This window comes from Pseudopipra pipra, chromosome 2, assembly GCF_036250125.1.
Source record: "Pseudopipra pipra isolate bDixPip1 chromosome 2, bDixPip1.hap1, whole genome shotgun sequence".
Lineage (NCBI taxonomy): Eukaryota > Metazoa > Chordata > Aves > Passeriformes > Pipridae > Pseudopipra > Pseudopipra pipra.
This window is the reverse complement of record NC_087550.1, coordinates 48414717-48431981: the sequence shown is the minus strand read 5'-3', so window position 1 is coordinate 48431981 and position 17265 is coordinate 48414717. Positions and strand designations below refer to the sequence as shown.

General features: G+C 40.9%; 1 protein-coding gene across 3 annotated transcripts in view; it reads right to left on the bottom strand.

Annotated features, from left to right (window-relative positions):
* MTUS2 (microtubule associated scaffold protein 2) overlaps positions 1 to 16062 on the bottom strand; it is a 253961-nt gene extending 237899 nt beyond the window's left edge. For 2 of the 3 annotated variants that reach the window (XM_064645436.1, XM_064645438.1), the window contains exon 1: positions 15199 to 16062. The gene's annotated coding sequence lies outside the window, so the exon portion shown is untranslated. The remainder of the gene's footprint in view (positions 1 to 15198) is intronic. The other variant, XM_064645437.1, reaches the window with a different exon arrangement.
* Positions 16063 to 17265: the final 1203 nt, after the last annotated feature.

Genomic DNA, 17265 nt, shown 5'->3' with positions numbered 1-17265 from the left:
AGAAGAACTATAAAAATGTTAATCAATTCTAATCAATACCAGGTCCTGTGTCTGAAATGAGCCGCTGGTGGCAAAATGGCCACAGCAGAGCTGAGGTTCCCAAGCAAACACTTAAGTACAAAGTGAAAACCAATGGCCCCAAAATATCCCTCACATTTAAAAGTAGGCTGGCAGGAGTGATGCTGAGGAGCTCTGGTATCAGGGGGTACCAACCTGGACCAGCTGACAAAGACAATAGGTTTTGGTATCCAATACTATCCACACAATAACTTTCATTAAAAAGGATCCCATGTCAAGTTTTCCAACCTGTGCTATCCCTGTACTGCCGGGACACACAGCACATGTCCCAAGACAGCATCTTCTCATGCTCATCACACTAATGAGCAAACCCACGGCAATCCATTTCAAACCCGTGGAAAACCAACATATGCGGTACCCAGGTACTCTTGAAAAACACTAATGGCTGTTTCATTTCAAGAAGGGGAGAAGAAAGGCTGGGAAGAAAGGTTCATTTTTCAGTGGAGGAAATGCAATATGGCCTAAAACTAAATGCCAGAAATGCATAGCAAATGAGATACATACTAAAATAATAAGCCGTTGCTAGCAGAGCAAGTCCAAGTATTATTCAGGGAAGGAACACACAGAAACCAGACACTCACAATACACTCCACACAGTACACTGATGGACAATAAACCTGTCTTAACCAATACAACAAATTGTATGTGTCTCCCTGCATCTTTCATGGACCACCAGCTGCCATCTGTATGTTTCCATATTCATCTATCATTATCTCATACTTATTATAATTGTCACAAGCTTCATGAGGCCACCCCTCACAGTGGTCCAAGTCTGTCTTCCACTTAAAAATCAATGGCAAAACTGGAATCCCAGTGGACTGAGTCTTTGTTATTTTAATTCTGGGGACCAAGACCTTTTATTTTCCACATAGGTTAAGCAGCAAATGACATTGATACTAAAATGTTCAGAGAAAAACATTTTACCTGCAGTGTTTTGGGAGAATAATATATTTTTAATAGTACCAAAATACTGCTTGATTTTGCCTTTTATTTTTATTTTTGGTATAATAATTACCTTATTTTATAAAAATAAATTTATAAATTATAAATAAACCCATATTGTTTTTATTTTGAACATGCAGGGCCGTCCTGCTCCAGTTTCAAAATGTTTTTGAATGTTCCACAAAATGAAAAATTCATCCAAACTTAACAGTTTTGAGTTTGGCCCATCAGCATTTTCTGAGAAAAAAAAGATGGAAAAAAACCCCAAACCCTATGCCAAAAATATTTTGATCAGCTCTTGAAAACATTTACTTTTAAAGAGTCCCAGCTGGGCTGGCAGGAGATATGAAATGTTAAATGCTTTTAAAAGGAAATAAACTTAACTATTTTTTTATGCATTCATATCAAAAGATCCTCACTTGTTTGCCTTTCCTACCTCAAAACCAAAGATATATAGATAGACAAGTTGAAATTACTTACAAGTTGACACTGAAATTCCAGTTCATGTCTATGTAATACAGTAGGATGCTCTAACATCACGAATCTCTAACAAGTCAGTATTAGTTCTGAAGTGTTACTAATTCTGAATTCCTGGTATTTTGCCACTTTAAATTAGGTACTAGATGAGATTAGATGAGAGGTGGCTTTTCTTCATTGTTTGCTTATTCTTGTGCATTTATGAAAGCAATTTTCTAGTTCTCTAAAAGTTCTCAAGTAAAATACTGTAGAAATTGAATACACAAAATGTTACAATAAATAACAGAGAGACACAATGTTATATTTCCTGATAAATAGCTCTCTTATTAGTTGTGCATCCCAAACAGGAATTAATGCAAATCCATTTTCTTCTCTAAGATAGAATTTCATTTACTCCAGTGACCTGAACCATAGAAATGATCATTGATATTTTACCCTGACACCCAGACATCCATTATAGGATCCCATTCAGACACTCTTCTTCCAAGCAAGGAGCTGAGTTCTCTGAATCAATCAGTCTCTGTTTACTTATGTCTTTCCCCATCTATAATAGCAATGATTTAGTAAATCCCTACGAAAATTAAATCTCAATATTAAATGCAGAACTTCAACATGTGAGCTGGCAGAATTCATCAGTGACATACGGATATTCCCCAGCTACAGGAAACAGAAATTTATTCATCTCAGGTTTAGTGCTGGAAGTGTTTCCCCAGCACACAGGCCGCTTAGCTCTGCTGAAGTATATGGTGTGCACCTTACATCTCAATAATAAAACATACTCCTACAAACTAAAGAGTTTCAGTTCCTGGTTCTGGCTGGAACTACACACCTTACACAACTCAGTGAGGACAGTCATTTTCTGAATTAAATGTTTGCAGCTGACTGCAGCAAAAAACTCAAGACATGTTCATTTGAAAACAACTGTTCCACCCTGCAGCTTGAGTATAAAACACATTGAGACTGGATGTGGCACTTAATGTCATGATCTAGTAACCACGGTGGTAGTGGATCAAGGGTTGGACTTGATGTCATCTCAGAGGTCCTTTCCAACTCGGCTAATTCTATGATTCTATGAACTAAGAAGAAGGGCTCTAACACAGACATCAAACTACTTTTGTTGCCCTTATCCCAGGGTAAAGGTGGGTATAGCCCAAAATAAGGACTCAGCACTCTGCTTACCTGAAGTAGGAGCTGAGGACTCAGCTGACTTCTTGTAACAAGTGCAGCTCACTAATTCTGACTGAACACAAAGGAGATGGGCAAGACTAATTTGACGGGGGGGGGGCAGGGGGGTGGGAATGAAAGGATCCTCAATGAGCAACTACGATTGCTGAATGATATGTTAGTGTTTTTCTTAAAGGACTTTGCTCCAGGAGACATGAGACTGAATAAGAATGAAAGGGTTCACTTAAAAGAAATAGATTTCTATCTGCCATGTCTGCAGAGAAAAGCTCCCCAGAGCTCTGAAACCCTCTTGTTTCAGCATGTCACCATCCTAATAAAAATTGCTAATATCACAGCCTAGCTTAAAAATTATAATTTACTAATTTTTAATCCCAACCCTTTGGCTCAGGGTTGGGTTCTTTAACTGCTCTCTCTTTGGGTATACATGAATCATATTTTTGATTTCTTCACCATGAGGACTAGACTTTTGGTTTCTGTTGTCAGTGAAAGTTGTGATCTTGGTACCTATATGTGGTTGCAGAAGGGACCACATCAAACTTTGCAGGACTTGCAGAAAAACCACAAGATCTGCTCAAGTTACCACTGCCCTGGTGGAAAAACGTGAAGGGCTGTAGCCATTCATGGACACAAGTAAAGTCTTGGCTGGCTTTTCTCATTTACTTATTTTAAGAAAGAGGATTAGGTGGAAATTTGTGACGATAAGAAAATTTTGGACTATTTCTTTAGCTCAACCAGCATCTATCCAAAATCTGAAAGCAAATGCTAAAATCTCACTACACCTAGAGCCAGGTTTCCCTTTTGTTAGAATTTGTGTCATTCTGTTCAAATACACACATGGCACCTTGACTTGACATTACCCAGTCACGATCCCCAACTTCATACTAAAATAATTCATCAGTAATGCTTCAGAAAGTCAAATAGCAAGCCACCCCAATTATCTTTAATAAAAACTTTGTGGTTTATTTTAGAAAAAAAGTTCAAGTTTTCCACTCTGGCAAAAGAATCTGAAATATTTCAAGACACTAACAAGCTCCCTGTAATTCTGTGGAGAAAGAAGAGACATTTTTAGAGCAGTTCACTTGGTTTAGAAACACATAGTAATACCTGGAATAGCAGGTACAGATACCCAAATGCTGTCTAAGTGGAATTAGCACAAGTCTTCAAGAGGACTGTGATCCAAGAAGTCCAGATCAATGAAGGAGTGGGCAACAGCCCACCACGCAACACTTGGGTTTCTGCTAAACATTTTCTTGAATGCTCATAATCTTGTCCTCTTGAGCATTGAGAAACTGTTCATGTACATATCTGTCTCCCACAGTAAAGACACAAGCCTGGCAGCTCTGTAAGTCTTTTAAGGCCTCACTTAGGTCCTAAGGGCTTGATTTGCTAATTTTGTTCAGATCCTAATATCCTAACCACGCTCAGGGCAGAGCTTTAGGATTTGCTATGGTTTTAGGGATCTCTGGTGTGAGCAATGGCATCCCTTGATTCAAACCCTGAGGTTAAACTTCTGTTTTTCAAATTAAGAATCTCTTAAACTTAATTACAGCAGCTTTAAAAACCTTAGACCTTCTATGGAAATGCATGTGGACCTTAATCTTTTCACAGGATCTGCTCTGCAGTCAGTGTACCACAAAGCACACAGAGGAAAGGAGCCATGCATGCAGCACCCCCTAAAAGAATCATTGTGGAGCTCATCCATCCCACCCAGGTCACTGCCAAAGATCTCCTTGTTCCTCCTGGCTTCCTTGTGCGGTGAAACTTGTCAAGAGCCCACCAAAAAGTCAAACCTACACCCCATGCCTCAAGGCCACCAAGACCACTAGGACTCTCCACAGGCACAGGACCTAATCCTGCCCTGGCTGGAAATAAGAACAACCAGCTGCACACCCTGGAAAGCAAACTCTGCAGCCAGTTTTTGCCAGTGTGGCTTCCATTTGCTGACTCCCCTACTCTGAAACAGGAATTCCCTACAGAGGAAAGCACTGGAGCAGCCTGGGCAGGTCCGAGCACTGTGGCAGCCTCTTCTTTCAATGGTAGCAAAGGGTACAGTCCGCATAACATGCAACTTTTCCTTCTGCTTTATCATAAGAGAAGTTTTGCTGTGTTAATATGTTTTATCCACCTTTCTTCAGCACAAACAGACACAAAAAAAACATGATTGGATAGTTTTAATTCCTCCATTTACATTTCTTTATTAATGCTCTACTCTGTGCAGTAAACTGCTGCTGAAAATCCTCCTGGCAAACAATACAGGAACAAATTGAAGAGTAGAATTCTGCATGACTTATCACTAAAAAATGAATGGTGAGGCTAAACAACTCAGGAAATTATGCAAGTAGTAAGTATACATTCAAAACTACCCCCTATAAGCAATCCCCAGAACACTCCATAAAACAGGTTTTAAATGGAATATAATAACTGCTGTGCTATCCAACTGTCTTGATATAAGCTCATCAAAAAAGTAAGATAAACCTTACCATTCTTTTCAATCCAACACAGTCATAGAAAATAAATCTTAGATAGCAATAATTTGAAACAATATACAAAAAATCCCCAGAACAAAACAAAAACCCAACAAGAACAACAAAAACCCCACAAACACAAAAATTTAAATACATCATAGAAAGTCTGAGATGTTTTCTGTTGTTTACAGCCAACTGCCAAAAATTCTTAGCACTGAACTCCTCATCAGTAAAGAATACACACAAGAATCAAACCCAGCCTGCCCTTTGTTCACACCACACAAACACAGCACTCCTCTCTGGGATGTGATGCTTACCAGTTTCTAAGCAGGACTACACACGTCCTTCAACAGTGTCCTCATAAAATAGACTTTCTTTTGCAGCTGTGTAAACTACAAATGACAACCGAGTAGAGTTTACTTCAAGCAGCAATAGTAGTAAGAGGCTGCGAGTGCAGCCAGTAGCAACCAGCACCGATCCCACTCAGCTCAGCTGTTTAACAGAACCAAAATTCAGAGTGCATATGTGTCCTGTGCAGACAGAAGACGTTTCCCTGGTAATTAGCACTGGAGCCTTCTACCTGGGGAGGCACTAAACTGCACTCATCATGAAAAATTAAACATCACCGACTGAAACAGAAGCATTTGTTCTCAGTGTCACGCTTTGGCACCATAACAGGAGATAAGAGATTCAGTATCAAATAGTGATTGCAGGAGACAGTGAAGGCAAACTAGTCAGAAATCCCAGCTTAGCATGCTTAGTATTACACTGGTGACAAGCCAAGGATTTTGTTCTCAGATCTGTTTGTTAGAAGCAGTTTTGTGCATTCAGCAAAGGAATCAGAAGGGAATAGCAATTACAGCCGCAGCTGAGCTTTTTAGACCATCACACCAGTGCAGCCCATTTCCCAGCAGGATGCTCCTATTGGGAAAACCTGATATCTACTTGACATTATTTTTCTTCCCATGGCAGTTCAAGCAATAGAATGTTTCTAAGCGAAACTGTAATGATTCGATAGAGAAATGAAATGTTCCACCCATAGAGGGACAAAATGTTACCTCACCAGAGCCAGCAGCATTAGTGGATTTATTGCATGTTATCCCAGAGTGGTTATTTTTCCTCCCAGTTTTAATTTTTTTAGCACGTAGTGGTTCCTTGATACAAGAACAATTTGCATAACCAAGCAGAGACTCATTTTGAAGCACACTTACAACAGCATCCAAATGCCATGCTGTAAAGCTCAACAGAGTCAGGAAGGTTTCAGTCTTGACATTAAACCTTAATACTTCCTGAGGGCTGTGTAGTCTTAATTTTATCCCGTGTTTTTGCCACAGCACTGTGTGTAGTGTCATTTCAGTACAAACCAGATTAAAAACCGCACAGATTTATCTGATCTGTTCCTCTATCAAAGTTTTTGAATTCCCTTTTCTCTGGAAACCCAGAAGAAGAAGATAAATAAAAAGCAAAATTTCAGTTTTCTTCCTCACAGCCGCTTGAAATACACTGTCTTTTTTTCTTTTTCCTTTGTTATTCTTTAATTTCCCTATGGAGATATGGTAGGACACCACTGCTTTACCTGAGCAGATGACTTTTTAACAAATCATTTTAAGAGAACACACTGTACCATATTTGCCCATCTCATAGTGGAAAGCAGGTTAACAATGCTGTTTTGCTATATCAGTCTGTAACTCCAAGTTCTGTAGTAGAAGTACCAAACAAACATTTGATGAGGGTATCGCAGTACTCACTTAAAAAAAACTATACATGCATAATTGGGGATACAGCTTCTGGATTATCTTGGCTTTTATGTAGCTCTTTGTTTATGTTTGCAATCCACCCTATGGTCTGCATCCTTTCTTGTATAGACAGGTTCTGTGATGGTCTTCAATGAGATGTTTTCCTTATGCTTCTTTTTCCTCTTTAATTATTCAGTGTCAGAATTAATAAACAGCTTAGAAAACGAAAATGTCACAGCTTAGTGCAGAGTACATCAATTCATAAAGTAGGATGCAGGACAATTTAAAGGTACATTTCTCAGTGGCAAGAAAGCTGATCCTCTTCCAGCTGGAATACAAAGCAATATCCAATTGACTGCAATGAGAGTCAGTTAGCTTAAAAGATTCTCATGATTTTACAAATTAAGACAAGCTGTTTTTCATAAACAGTGACAGAAGTCGTAGTCTAAGCACCATTTAAGAGCTATGAAGTGCACAATATGCTCAAAGGGATTAAATTTACTTTAAAAAAGTAATTTGCAGATCACGAAAAATGTTATAACAGTTTGATCCAAACCTGCATGCAATCAAACTATGAAAACCTGCTAATCTCCCCCGTTCATTCAACCTGTCCTATAATGAAATACCCTGGGGAAGCAAACAGGTCAGAGGAAATAACTTTTAGATTTTTTAACTCTTTGAAGTACTTGCTCTGAGTACAGGCAGAACGAGGTATGGGTGCTTTAGAGATCGAAGTGTAGTTCAGGTTTAGCTTTATCAACTGGATTTGAGGAAATCACTGAGATCTGATTGAAGAAAGATACTCTTATCAACTGGCTTCTACCACAGTTTTTTTCCACGCGCAAGAATGCAATAATAATGCTTACAAAAGTATCCAAGGGGTTCTGAAAAAAAAACTAGCACAATCCAAAAACTCCTGATATGCCCTTTGTAGAAGCAGAGAGAAACAAAAGAAGGTAAAAACTGTCACTGTGGCTCCTCACAGCCTCTCCAGTCTTGATGCAGAGCTGTCCCTGTTTCCTTCTTATAGTCCTCAAAATCTCTTTTCACTGCAATTGCTTTCAGCCACCCAGCAGAGAAGCAGGATGGGGGACACTTTCAGAAGTGTCCCAATCTCATCTTGGAGACATGGATCTGGATGCAGGGGGCAAAGCCCAGACAGTGAAGGTCCAAAACTACATTTTCTTCCCAGGGACATCTGAAGCAACACACACCAACTATGCATATTAGAAAACCACTCCTTCTGAGGGATGGATGGCAAATTATGTATTATATTAACAAGAAGAACCACAGCTCAGCAAAACAAGTGTTTCTTAACAACTGTATTCCTCTCCAGCTGAATTCTGGTGGACTATGTCCAATGTACTCCTGCTACTAGAAATCTAAGTTTCCTTCTAGGAACAGGCCAGGCATTTTAGGCCCAACTGAAAAAAAATATTATTTCCTCCTCTTAACTACTTACTGTGTTTAAACTTACCCCTTGAAACATGCATCTTTCACTTTTTTTGCCATCCCCAAATACCCCCTCATTTTCAGTTGCTCACAGGCAGACAGTCAAGTGCTGTAGGCTTCATACAAACATACAGCAAGAAATGGACACCATCTCAAAGAGTTTATAGCAGGATGAGATAAAAAGAAGTGTGGGGAAAATCCAAAGTCACGTGGAAGAAAGAGAGCAGCAAAAAGCTTCATCACAGGTCACTGGACAGATAAATAAAAACGAGGGAAGCACTGATGGTCTCCTGATGCTCAGTTTAGTGCTCTGTTTACTAGAAGCTCCTCATTTTAAGTACTCCACCCTTCTACTATAAAAAAACCCTAAGTATCTTAGGTGGTTGAGTTGAGAGTAGACTGTATGTTCACTTTAAGAAATCTAGAATTTTGAACACAATGATGCACTAAAATGTAATTCTCCAAGGCATCTATGAAAACCTGTGCTCTTTGTGGCTGGGAAAGGATTTACAGAAAGACACACATTAGGTATGTGCAAAAGCATTTTCTAAGACAACAAAACATATATGATGTGATTCTTGGGGTGTCCTGTGCAGGGCCAGGAGTTGGACTCAATTATCCTGATGGCTCCCTTCCAACTCAGTATATTCTATGATTCTATGAAAACATATATCGTATTTTAACTGAGAAAACACAGAATCAAAGTTAAACTGGAAATTATTTTAACCCATCCTGACTCTGATCCTAATCAGTGGCAGATAAATTAAATACAGAAGTTTCAATCCATGAAGGCATATAGATATTTGATTAGGCAAAGTGTATCGATTGGTAAAAATTAATTCGGACATCAAAACCTGTATTGATTGCTGTCGCTCTGCTTGCCCAGTTTAACTAATGTGGCCTAAGGTATCTGTGTTTCAGTGAGGGTGGCTCTGTGAAGGGGCTGTTCCCCTTTCCTTTTCTGCTGTTTCCTCCCCATTTAACAGGACTCCATGGTGGTACCCTTCTGCCTGCACATACTATGCCTGCCCACCCACTTTTCTTGTGCTTAATTCCATTTCTATCTTGAGCTCCAGCAGGAGCTAGGACTGAACACTGGGATGGGTGTTAGACACCAAACAAAGCGAGTTGCTGCAGGTGGAGGCACGCATGGCAGCTCACTGTGGTGACAGGTCAGACACTGCCCTTCAATGAGACTTCAGTGCCAGCAGGGTTCTGGGAGCACTTGTGCCAGGAGAAAAGCAAGGTTTTGGTTGCTCCTTTCCTGAGGTTCTTGAATAAACAGTGCTGTTTGCTAGTGTCATGCTCTGTCTAGCACAGTCAAGGAGTTAATTATCCTGTATTGAGACAGTGATTACAGGCTGACAACTTGAACCTCTTCTTCTTAGCAACACTGTTTACATATTTTCAGGTCATTTCCACAGATCTGTGCATTTACAATTGTCTTATTTGAGCCTTGCAGATAGAAAATCTAGTACTTCTAGTTTACCAGCTATAAAATTCTCTCTGTTCTCGGCAGAGTTTGCAATGCCTCCCAGTCCAGTACTACCTTCAAATTCAATTGATTTTTGAATTCACAAACCAAACTGAATATGAACTCCTGTGGGAACCCAATGGACACTACATCCCAATTTAAAGTATGACCATCTGTCATTACCATTTATGCCACATTCGGTATGTCTGATATCACTTGGGCCCAAGAAAATCTGTTTGGTGTGGGAGGCAAGACTAGGATGCTATGGTAGAAGGTGTTCCTACCCATGGCAGGAGGGATGGGAAACAGATGATCTTTAAGGTTCCTTCCAGCACGAACCATTTTATGTTTCTATGAACTGTATCTATATAAGGTCAAAATTAATAATGCCAGCTTTAAAAAATCACTTTTAGATTCTGTTATTCTCCTTTTTTGAACCACATGTACATTTCTCATAAGTTCATTACCCTCAGGATAACTTATGATTTTTCTCTTAAGAGAGTTTAACAATTACTTTTCTATGGTCTGGATTTATATTATCTAATGGAATATGTCAGAATAATTCTTTTAAATCATTGCAATATTGCCCTTCTCAAATGGAAGATAATTCCAAAATTCTCATGACTGCTAAACAAATTTGCAGTGATTTAGTAAATGTGTAGATAATTCCCTATTTCATAGATCCTGTCCCTCAGACTTGCAGGGCACCTCCAGCTGTCTCTGACTCTCTCACCAGTGTAACTGTTCATTTAGCATTTCATTTATCAGCTATCCATGCACATTAGGTGATATCTTGTTGGATTTTTCTTCCACCATAGAAAGTATAGATGAACAAGGAAAAGTAGGAGAGAGAAATATGCTACAATGAAAGGGCTGAAATGCAACATATTTTGAAGTCTTACTGCATTCTCTTCTGGGCTACTCAGAGTAAATGTGAATGACCTATATACTGTGCATACACACGAACTTATCAATTGGGTTAGAAAGGTTACATCTACAGTGGCTCAGCTCCAAAGCAGTTCAAATAGAGCCCTCACAAAAAAAATCTCAGCCTTGCCTATCCACATTAAACCAGAACAATTTCTCTTTATAAACCACTGCTGTTCCATAGTTCATGATTCTCTTCTCTCTTGGTATTTGCTTCAGTGCTGGACCCAATGCTTGTCATTCAAGTAAGGGGAGATCTTTGCAGATATGAAATGCAAATGCTTTTTACATTTTTTTTTTGGACCAGCATTTTCACTTCAATTTGTCTGCTTGGTTAATGAATGGTTTAACTCTACAATGATAGCGACCCTGAAAACAGTCTATAAAGTTTCATTCTGTCCATTAAGATTAGACTCATGTTTCTTCTACTGGCCTTCAGTGTTGCACCAAAATAAAACAGATTTGGTGTCGCTACTACATTTGCCATAAACGCATAAAACATCATGCAAAGACATCAACATCATGCAAAGCATTCAACCCCATAAAGCAGGATGCATAATTACACAGCAGCTGCTCACTGGCTCTGCAGATTTAACCCTGTGAGCAGAATTTGGCCTGATGATTTAGAATGGGATTCAAACAGATGCCCACACTTCTCAAATGGCTACGACTTAGTTTAATGTTAAAGCAGAATGTGAGCTAGATCCATATCATCATAACTCTGTAATTTATTTTGTCCAGGATGTGCAGCTATAAGAAATACTTGCTCCAGTGTCAACTCCCTTTTATTTCAAACCGGCTTTTTTTGTTACCTCCACTCTTGAGGTCAAGCAGAGCTGTACAGAAACACCACCTGCATAGATCCCCAGACCAGAAGATGCTCTGGGAATCCAGATAATGAGGGATATATGTATCCCTCAGCATATAAGGGTGTCAAAGTTTTTTGGCACTGGCAAAAAATTCCTGTGAATAGCTTTTCTGAATTTAAATGCCTGCTTCCCCCTTGAATGCCAAACATGCATCTCTAGCTCTTCTACTGGTATCTTGCAGTGAGGCATAGCATTGCAAGAGGCCAGAACCATGAAAATGAGCAAAAATTAGCATCTATCTTCAAATAAGGCTTTTTAGCCCTTTATATGATTAGCCCTAGCTCTCCTAAAGCTCTCTCACCAAAAGTAGTTTTTGAAAGTGCGACAGGGTTGTTTGAAAATCTCAGACACTACTAAGGTCAGGGAGACTGCTGCTGTAAGGGAGCTGAAAGCTTTACAAGGAAACCACAGGAGCACTGGGACGAAAGCGCTTTAAATACATAGTCCTGTTTTCAGCTACCAGCATGAGCATCCTTGGGGAGAACAAGTAGTTTCCTTTGCAAGAGCTGTCCCAAACAGCCCATAACCTGCTCCAGCACTGACCCTCCCACAGGGAAGAGGGCACCTGCAGGATGTCTCCATCTGGCTCACAACCATCTCCTGCACCAACAATGTAGAGGGGTCTGTTCCGACGGGCAGCTGGATTAGGTGACCTTCAGCACTCCCTCCCAGGCAATACTATGCCATGGATCCTAAAACAGCTGGAAATAATCTTGTTGTGTCAAACAATGTTGTCTTATTCAATACATGGTAAAAAAAGGGAGCTGGAGCCAAGCCTCCTTTAGTGTGTATAGACACACACATATACACATATATGTATGTTCAACACTTGCACCACCACCCTGCTACCTCACTGAGTGGGGAGAATGGGAGAAGGAAGCGCTGATCTCAATAGCAGAACCTGGGATCCATCAGATCCCAGGATGCAGACACCTGGGTAAGCTGGGTAGCACACTATTGCCAGATAATGACAACAACCTTTTTAATGTATTAAAAATTCGTCCAGAAAGGTGATAAAGGAGATTTTTTGGAGGAAAGGAAAGATCAAAATAATAATAGTTTCAAAGCACTGTACTTATTTTAGACATTCTTACAGCATGTTTCCATAGGAACTAGAATGCAAAGAAGCACACTGCAGCAGTGTTCACAAATGTTGTGTGGTTTAGTGGCTTGTAAAGGATCGGTTAAGGCCACCATGACCACTCTGACAGTGCCGAGCACCTGCTGCCCTTGCTGCACAACAGGATCTTAGCTATGATGTTTTGCAAAATGTAGGAAAAGAACCATTTTTCCTGTATTTTTTACCTCTCATCCTGCAGACATGGATGATTTCACATCCTCACGCAGCCACTTTACTGAGCACTGCCCATCCAGACCCACTTCATGTGGGGTGTAAAGACAGCAGTGTTTAACCCAGATATGTCACAAATCTGTGTGGGAGGGGTTGTTTGGTTGCTGGGGAGGTGGGGTGTCCTAAGGAGTAGCACATGGGCCTGGCTTTTGTATCCAGCTTTGGTACCCACCTGCTGAGTGACCTTGTGTAAGTCACGTCAGGTGAGACCTGCTCCATCTGTCAGCTGCCTGAAATGCATCTAGCCCAGCTCATAAGGTAAGCGCTTCCCTGGCCAACAGGACAGCAGGACAGTGTCTATCCTGCCGAACACACACCATGGACAGGTCTCTCGTTCCCAAAGCACCCACACACAGTCACCCCTACACCCACCTAATCACATCCATACACTAAGCCCTTTGCCCACACGTCAATGTGCCTCACGGCAAGTGATTATTTTCTTCATTCAAAATTATCTGATACAAAGCGAGGTCTGTGTCACAGCACACCAGAGCAGCATTTAACTGCTTGAAGTGTGTATTGCATGTCTTGGAGCGAGGCATGGGCATGAGGGTGGCTTTGGTAACCCTGCTACTGGGACAGCACTGGAGGACATTTACAATGCGGGGAACCGGACATGGTGCAGCATCACCCTTCACTCCTCCTGTGTCAACCCCCTTAGTAAGCTGTCCTCAAAACTAAAATGGGCTCTTTCTCAGGCAGAAATAATTAGTTGTCTCCAAAAGGCAAGTGTTTGAAGCAAAGAACTCAGCCTATCAAATCTGGGAAACACGGACCTGGGACTGAACTAATTAAGCTATTTAGCTGCTTAGACACCACGTACTCAAAGAGGACAAAGCTGCTCCAGAGTGTAATGAACTGTGCACCTCTCCCTTTGAAGTGGTGTGAGCCTGAACGACCAGTTTAACTTTAGATGGTGAAAATGAGACAAAATTACTCCCACCTCTTGTGCTGTCATTCCTGAAAGCATGCAGCAGTGCAGTGACAGTAATCTCATTTTTAAAGGACTTTCTCACCAACTTATGACAAGGGCTGGGTACTAGTTGCTTGTACTTATAGATTGAGAAAAAAATAGAACTTTGTTATTTACGGATTATAAAACCCTTAATATACATATATATTGAAACCTGCCTGATTCACACAAGTAAAGGTGGATAATTTTCAAAAATCAGGGTAAAACACATTCTTCCTTGGACCTGCCAAGTTTAACTTCATATTCCAGTAAGAAACTAAGCCAAAAAGCTGGCCAAACACCTCTATCTAGAAATATCATCCAGATCACAGGTAGCAGGGCAAAGCAATCTCAGCTCAAACACTCAATCACTTTTAATCACTTACAAATATCTTTATGCTATTGTGGAAGAGCTAAAAACTTTTTTTTTTGAAGTTACATTTTGTAAATCAGGGGTTCCATACAGCACAGAGGTATTTTACAAACAGTATAAGAAACATATCAATCTATATATTTAGATCCTCCACATACTTCAGTGTTTCTTACTCATCAAAGCAACTTCTGCTGTACATAGTGCCATAAGAATTCACATTTAATTACAGATTTGATAAAGAAATATAGATATAGGATGTCTGAAACATGTCGTATTTCAAATGTTATGATGACAGTCTCAGTCAGTGGAAGGACAGAAGAAAAGGGGAGCCCTGACAGCCTCACACTGAAATTCGGTATTTAAAACCTGATTATTTGAAAGAAGAACATTCTGATTATTTAATCTCTTTTCATACCTCTCCAATAAAGCCACTTTTGCTTTAAAACTGTATCCCATTATGTCTACACCTTTTATTTTGAGGATCAGAAGCAGTATGTTACAAATACACATATTATCTCTGCTCCAATGCCTCTACAGTCATACACTGAAGTGGCAGAAGACATGCTGTAATGCCAATTTTCCAATCCAAGTGAATTTACTGGCCCAAACCAGTGCTGCAACAGAGATACAAAAGCAGGATATAAGTTTTGCACACCTGCACGTATTTGCACAACTCCAGATGCAAACACTGAAACAGCTGGGAACAAAGTCACGAGCCACAGTCAGGTGTACTAAACACAGAGAACAGTCTACTTCACAGCCCAAATTAAATAAAACAACACATATAGCATACAGACAGCATATAGTATATAGATATTAGAATTTCTGATACTGTTATTTTTACACTAGGTAACTCAGACTATAATAAAGAAGAGTACAGTGTTCTGCATTGGACAAGCCAGCTGCTGTGAACTCACCCAAGCACTCAGCTTTCTGTTCTGGATCCCCTTGCAGGCAAGTCAGATCCAGGTCTTCTCTCTCGTATCCAAATTTTGTCTGTTTTTACCCAAGACCACATCTCACTCCAGGAAACCATTGCTTTCAAAGGGAGCACCAATGTTCAGGGCAGTGAGTGAACCCGGCTAGGGCCAGGCTACAGGACCTCCCTAGGGGCTAAGAACAAGCAGGGATCTGCCAGGCTGGCCACCCACTCCTGAAAGCATTTCTCCAGCTTAGCTTTCCCACTGTAAATTCTTGATGCAGAGAAACAATTAAAAAAAAGCCATCCAGTCATTTATCCTCCAGGCTGGAGAGAAAGGAGGCTGCCACAGCAGTGCCTGTTTTGAATGCTTGGCAGGTACACAGGCACAAGGGGGATGATGCTATAGATAAGCATAGACAGAAATAGCTAGAAGGATGAGCTGGCTCGGGGTAGCGGTGGTGAAAGGCAGCAATCTCCCTTCTCCCATGATTGCACCAAAACTAGCAGCTGACCCGCAGACTCACCAAAAGTGCTGGCAGCAGAGGGTCCCCCAAGCTCTGAACTTCACACTGGAAATATCCCCCTCGCACAGATTCCCTTCCCCATCTTGGGTTCGTGCTTTGAGGGCTGCATCTTCTCAGCCTGCTTCTGACTCAGAGCACAAAACCTGCTTGCTGCCTCTCCGCGGTTTTGGTGCTGTTCCCAGAATCCTGCCAGGAAGCTGCAGCTCACAGATCCCCCTGCGCCAGCAGGAAAATCCAGTAACTATGGCTCAGAAAATACTGCCGATGCACCAACCTGAAGTATCTGGACAGCCACCTCATCTCTCCCCCATGAGCAGCCTCACACAGTTCTCCCTACTGCTCTTACCAGCCCACAAAGAGACAAGCACAGAGGTGTCACCCGGTGCTTATGCAACTCAGCTGAAAAAATACAAAACAGTTAAATGTAAGAGTTTTACCCAGCTGCCACCATTTAATAACCCTTTGTTTCCCCCTTTGTCTCTGTATGGGAACAAAGTCTAAATTCTTCTAAAATTGGAGAACAGTCTCATCTGACTGTACCCGCACTGGGAAACAAGAAGGATTAAAAATCCTGCTTTTTAAAGCTGCTTGAGCAGAAAAAGATTAGCAAGTGCCTCCTCTACTCTGTGCAGTATCAATCCCCAGGAACCCAGATCTTTGGTTGTTGGTATAATGAAACAACCCTGAGAACCCCAAGGCTTGAAAAGGGTTGAGATGGGGAAGGACACTGAGCTCAGCTAGAGGTGACAGTCTGGGAAAGCAGATTCAATCTGAGAAAAAAGGTGCAAAAAATATATGAAGGGAAGTAAAGAGAGTCACGAGCATCACTGCTGTGGTTTCACTAGTGGGGAGCAACAGTGGTGAGGGCATAACATGGTGTGCTTCTGAGAGGAGACAGACCACAGAAGACCTGGACTCGGTCACAGACAAGTGAAATTATGTGATAAAGCAGAATTCATGAGCAGGGCAGACAGCCAGGCATGTGGGAGCACAACAGAAGGAGGGAACAGGCATGGGAAGAAAAATGTCATAAGAAAAGGGAGGAGAAGAATGATCTGAGACACAAATGAAAAACTCAGTGCTTAGAAAAACACTAGGGAAAAAATGAGGAAAAGTAAATCACAAACTAACACTAACCCCATTTTAAATGAAATTGAGCAGGATCTGCTGCTCCCGCTGGATCACTCCAAATCTATGGGGTTTGATGGGATTAATCCCAGAATCCTCAAAGAGCTGGCTGATATCATCGCAGAACCTCTCTCGATTTTTGAGTGGTCTTGGGAATCCAAAGAGGTCCCAGCTGAGTGGAAGCTGGTGAACGTTGTCCCAGCTTTCAAGAAGGGCAAGAAGAAGGACCCTGGAAAGTACAGGCCTGTCAGTATCACTTCAGTTCCTGGTAAAGTTATGGAGAAGATTATTCTGGGAGGTATTGAAAGACAACGCAGTCATCAGTCACAGCCAGCACAGCTTCATGAGGCAACCCTCATAGTTGATCAAGGAAAGCCAGTTGATTTAATCTTTTTGGATTTCAGTAAAGC